We start from the raw sequence: 6098 nt of genomic DNA, 5'->3' as shown, positions 1-6098 counted from the left end.
TATATTAAAATTTTTTATTGTATGTGCATAAATTGTTTACAAAAGCTTTGAGTCACAAGAATTTGCTTGGGTAGAAGGAGTCCACTGTCTCAACCCTATCAGAAGACTGGTTTGAAGGCACGTAACAATGACGGTGAGACACAAGTGTCTAGGAACGGCAGGACACTTAGATTCCACAGAGGATCCAGACTTGATATTCTCCCACACTAATTTTTGAAGACTGTAGCACATGATTGACTATGCTAATTACATTTATCTCACACATGATTTCCACTCCCATAGACCTGTTTCAAATGATAACATCACAGCCAGTTGGAAGAAAGCCAGCAAATGGTTCATTTTTTTCTGTTATATGTGACATCACACTAGCAACCCATCCATAAAGATGAATTAAAATATTAATTTTCCAAGAGTTCTGAGAATTGCAATTTCTATTTCTATGGATATTTATCACCTCCCAAATAAATGTGAGTTATGGCTGCTGTGATAGCTTCAGTAGAATATCCCTAAACCCTTTCTTTTTCCTTTATTCCCTCCAGACAGTGTAGGTTCTGGCTAATGCTGAAGTGTCAGAGAGCTGAATGAAAGGGAGCAAACTCATTTGCTGAAACCATTTCCCCAGTCTGAGAGATAATGACAGTGAGAGCCAAGCATAAGAAATGGGCTTGAAGAGAACCTAAAAGCTGATCCAAGCACCTGCTGAGCAACATTGCTACAAAGTGATCTGAAAATGGACCGCTGGGCATGGTCCTCTGTAAACAAACATTTATGAGTCTTCTGTACAAAGGTTAGTGCTGTTTGGCTTGGTGGGAGAGCCCAAAAGAACAACATTTTTCGAAGGCTATTCTTGAAGATGCTTGAAACACATTTGGGGGGAAGAAACAAACATACATGAAAATTGGACATAAAAAAGAGCCAGATTGGATAGCTTCTACATTTCCATTACAACTTTCTCAGTCGTAGTAAGAGAAATCAATTTACACGGTAAAAGGCACTTAGGCTTGTGCAGCTGCCAAATCCAAAGATGGGGAGGGCTGTAGTTTAACTGGCCACCAACATCCTAATGACTTCTATGTATTTCAACTCATCCTGCCTCTGACTACTCTCCCTCATAATTCAGGAAAGATGGCCACTGTCCAGGATGGGCTCAGGTTTTAGACACTTGTTTCCTAACTGGGGATGACATTTTATAAGACCAAGTATGTTCAAAGGAGATAGCTCTGAACTTGGTCCCACCTGGTCTGCAATTCCTGGAATGCTCATATAAGGAGTCTGCCACAGGTCCCTGCTGCCCTGGACTCCACCATGCCTTCCCCTCCATGATGAACTGAGATCCTCCAAAACTGTAGCTGGAATAAATCTCTCCTCCCATGCCTTGTTTCTCTCCAGTATTTTGTTATGGAGACTCCAAAGTAAAGAGACACAGACTGCACATCGGAACGTCAAGCTACATTTCTGAAGAAAGAAAAACAGTTTCCAGCAGTTTAAACAAAAGTTGGAAAATTCATTCTGATTCCTTTCTTTCTTTCTTTCTTTCTTTCTTTCTTTCTTTCTTTCTTTCTTTCTTTCTTTCTTTCTTTCTTTCTTTCTTTCTTTCTTTCTTTTCCAAAACAGGTTTTCTCTGTGGTTTTGGAGGCTGTCCTGGAAATCGCTCTGTAGACCAGGCTGACCTCGAACTCACAGAGATCCGCCTGCCTCTGCCTCCCAAGCGCTGGGATTAAAGGCGTGCGCCACCACCACCTCTGATTCCTAAATCGCTGTGGGCAGCACCACCCCTTACTTGGAGCCATTAGCAGTGTGAGTAGAGAAGGTTAGCTGGAAACTGAGCAGTGAGCATGAAAACGGGGATCCAGTCCTCGGCTCTTGACTGTAGATGTGATGTGACTAGCTGCTTGAGGTCCTTCCTTGACTTCCCCTCAGTGATGGACTGTACCCTTCCTTCCCCTAAACTGCTTTTTGGTCAGGGCGTTCTGCCATAGCAACAGAAATGAAACTAGGACAACTATCGAGAAAAAGCTATCCTCTCATATTACATAAATTACAAGGAAAGAATAAGTCTCCGCACCTGCAAGCTTGTCACTTAAAACTTACCCCAAGGTTAATATATTAAAATAAACTGTCCTTCAGTATTCAAACTACGCTCCCAATCAATCACTTAGTTCTCCTCTAAAGCCAGGTTTGTGAAGTGGTGTGGGTCAAATGCAATTACAATATAGAAATGATTAATGATTTGCATATGCTAATAACATTTTTATAGCTCTATTTCAAGTGTTGCTGATTAATTGATTTTAAACAAGGTTACTTAGCCTCCAAAATGTAGGCAAAATGGCCCTTTTGCTGTCAATGTCAGTAGAAATTCCCTGACTAAAATGACTGGGAAGGTTAAAAAAAATGCAAACAATTATATAATGTTGAGTCTAAGCAAGGGAGAAAGGGATTCAATTAAAGCCAGGCCAAAAAAAGTAATTAGGCTGCCATCCCTGTCGGAATGAACTGGAACAGGAGAAATGAAAACTTTGGTCCAGAAACACAAGAAAGGCATCACGGTTCTGTCACCTACACTGGTTAACACAAAGGCACGCTTTCGGTGACATTCCTTTTCTCGATCTTAGGAGAAGGGTTACTGTTCTTTCACAGGTGTCCAAATGTTCCTGGAGTCTTAACTCAGGCTTCTTTCTAACAATTGAATCATTACAATTCCAATCGCCTTTCACATTCTTCTTCTGCTTCCTTAAAAAAAAAACTGTTCTTCTCAGGGTCATAGAGGCTGGGATATATAGTAAGCAGGATGCTGACTGGGTTACAGGTCCTTGAGAAGAGCACCTGGATATGAAAGCAATGAGGCTTCTATTCTATGCAGAGACCTGGCTAATTCAAGAGAGAATACTGTGGTGTTGAGTAATGTTTTACTCTTGGCTTTTTGGCCTTTTGAGGGGCCCACCACCCAGCTCCCAAATAACTCACTCACTGAGGCTTATTCTTAGTTATGAATGCTCGGTCTTAACTTGGCTTGTTTCTTGCCAGCTTTTCTTGAATTAACCCTTCTACCTTTCCCCTCTGGGCTTTTATCTTTCTTAATTCTGTCTGTGTTAGTTTCCTTCCTACTCTGTGACTGGCTGAGTGGCGGAGTGCCTGAGCGGCCCCTCATATCTTCTCCTTGTTCTCTCCTTGGTTCCTCTTCTATTTATCCTCTCTGCCTGCCAGCCCCTTCTGCCTTGTTATTGGCCATTCAGATCTTTATTAGGACCTCCAGGTGTTTAAGCAGGCTCAGTAACACAGCTTCACAGAGTTAAACAAAAACAACATAAACAAAAGTCACACACCTGAAAATAATATTCTACCACTGTGGTCTTTTCGGGATGTTTCCAAGAACAAGAAGAAATTGCTGGAGCTAGCAAGGTGACTCTGGTGGTAAAGTGCTTGTCACACAAGCAGGAGGACCCTGGCTCGGATCCCCAGCACGCTTGTGAAGCACCAAGCATGCCTGCAATCCCAGTGCTAGAGAGATGGAGACAGAAAGGACCCTAGGTGAACTGGTGATCTCCAAGTTCAGTGAGAGACCTCAGCTCAAAGACATGACAGAGAACAAGACACCCTACACACGTGCACATACATGCACATACACACAACCTTTTCCTGTACACCCCAACATGCCTTTCTGATATAGTACATGCTTATTTATTATTAACTATTATTTTAAATTAGCATGCTTACAATTATTATGTTCATTATACAATAATTGTACAAAACAACATTTCTCTTTGACAAAGAAACATACAAGCTTGTCAACATGCTTTAACAAATCAACTACTTTTCCTTCCCCATTTCCCTTTCCAGTTCATGTATATATGTTTATATACTTCCAGATTTATTTAAATATTAATACACAACAACTTTACATTCTGCTTTTGTGGTGATATATTATTTATGATTTATTAAAGCTTACCTGAGGATTCAGAAAGCAATGCCAGCCTCAAGCTATGGAAATCAGACAATGGTGATACTTGTCTTTAATCCCGGCAGCCGGAAGTTAGGAGGTGCTGGTACACACCTTTAATCCTAGGACTCGGGATTAAGAAGTAGACGGATCTCTGTGAGTTCAAAACCACCCAGATCTACACAAGATTGATCCAGTACTAAAGAGAAACAGCTCACACGAAGATGATCTCAGCACCTGGGGTCACACGCCTTTAAAAGATAGGAGCAGGGTCTTCGATAGTCAGTATCAGGCATTCATTCTCCAGCTACATTGAGGAGAGGAAGACATTGAAATCTCAGGATTCCCCAGCCATGCTAAGGAGAGGCAGCAGTCTAAGGTTTGGTGGAGACAGAATCATCTTTCAGTCTGTGGTAGAGTAAGAGCTAGTTGCCGGCTGCTTTGCTTTTCTAATCTTCAGCTTGAAGTTTGAACCCCAATATCTGCCTCTGGGTCTTTTATTTATCATGTTATATGCTTTATTTATTTAACCTTGGGTGATAGTCACTTTACATGTTACCATGAGCCATAAATGTGTGTGTGTGTGTGTTAGAACCTAAAGTGAGTTTAGCGCATGTGTGAACAGTTGGATCTTCCCGTTTGACTTTGTTTTTCAAATCCGTTCAGACACTCTGTGCTGTTTCATTGGGTGCTTTAGTTCCCTTACATTGAAAGCTGTTGATAGGGAAGGGACTGCTACCACACTGGTAACTGTTTTGTTTGCCCAACATTTTGATTTTTGTTTGCCTCCTTCTGTCCTTCACTTGCTGTCCTTTGTGTTTCCTTGTTTTCCTGCATTCCTTGCTAGATTTTGATCCGTTTCTCTTTCTTTTTTGTGTCACCAGCACAGATGTTTCTACTGTGATCACTGAGAGGCTCAAATAAAATACCTACTGGTCATAACAGCTTATTTTAAACTTGTAACAATTTCTCTTGCATGTAAAAGTTCTATGCTCCCTCTCCATATTCTATACCATTAATGCCACAGTTTACAATTACACATTATATACCATTAACATAATTTAGATATCACTGCTTATAACACTCATGTCTTTTAGCTTTCTTAGTAATTTCAATAAATTTCCCCACCCACATAATAGTAACACAATATTCTAATATTCTTTCTATCTATATATCTTTTTCTTAGTTTTTAGTTTTTTGAGACAGGGTTTCTCTGTGTAGCCCTGGCTGTTCTGGAACTCACTCTGTAGACCAAGCTGGCCTCAAACTCACAAGATCTGCCAGCCTCTATCTTCCCAGTGCTGGTACTTAAGGCGTGTGCCACCACCACCAGCTCTGTCTATATATTTATTAGCAAATGTAAATATTTTAATACTTCCATGTTGCTGTTTAGCTTTCTCTAACTGTGGAGTTCTCTTTGGCATTTCTTATGCAGAACATCTATAAGAAAACCCTTCACTTTCATTTATCATAAAAAGCATCATCTCACTGAACAGTGGTGATGCTCGCCTTTAATCCCAGCACTCAGGAGGAAAAGACAGGTGGATCTCTGTGAGTTCAAGGCCAGCCTAGTCTACAGAGTGAGTTCCAGGAGAATCAGAGATGTTACACAGATAAACCATGTCTCAAAAAACCAAATATATATATATATATATATATATATATATATATATATATATATAATCTCTTCATTTTTGAAGGATAGCTTTCCTAGGTATAATACTCTGGATTGGCAGATTTTTCTTTCAACATTAGAACAAATAATGACATTCCTTTCTGGCATGTAAAACCATAATAAAAGACCACCTCACAGCTGTTAGAATGGCAAGTATCCATTAGGCAAGCCATAACAAATATGGCTGGAGATGTAAAGAAGGAAGGAAGCTCATACACTGTAGGTAGAAATACAAATTGTACAGCAACTACGGAAAACAATATGGAGAGTTCTCAAAACGCTAAAAACAGATCTCACATGGCCCAAGAATCTCCAAAGGCAATGAAGTCAGTGCCTGATTGAGACATCTTTTCTGCCATGGTCATCTATAGAGCCCACTTGATGTAGCTGAATTTGTGACCTTGAGGTTCAGTGAGAGACTGTCTCAAAACAAAGGACAATGTGATTAAGGAAGACACCCAGTGTCAATCAGGGATTGTGCCACAG

The 6098-nt window shown here is 40.4% G+C and overlaps 1 long non-coding RNA gene across 3 annotated transcripts; it reads right to left on the bottom strand.

The window, feature by feature from the left end:
* On the bottom strand, positions 1-4128 carry LOC110341793. 3 transcript variants are annotated; one of them, XR_002383795.1, is made up of 4 exons: positions 3947-4128; positions 3324-3498; positions 1237-1455; positions 1-284 (listed from the first exon to the last, which is right to left on the bottom strand). It is a non-coding gene; the product is annotated as an uncharacterized LOC110341793 (long non-coding RNA). The 3 variants fall into 3 exon arrangements; XR_002383794.1 differs by having other exon boundaries at positions 1-1455; XR_002383796.1 differs by lacking the exon at positions 1237-1455.
* Between the last annotated feature and the right edge of the window lie 1970 nt (positions 4129-6098).

Source organism: Mesocricetus auratus, unplaced genomic scaffold, assembly GCF_017639785.1.
Source record: "Mesocricetus auratus isolate SY011 unplaced genomic scaffold, BCM_Maur_2.0 Super-Scaffold_100691, whole genome shotgun sequence".
In the NCBI taxonomy this organism is placed as follows: domain Eukaryota; kingdom Metazoa; phylum Chordata; class Mammalia; order Rodentia; family Cricetidae; genus Mesocricetus; species Mesocricetus auratus.
The sequence above is the reverse complement of the archived record's forward strand: the minus strand, read 5'-3'. Positions and strand labels throughout refer to the sequence as shown.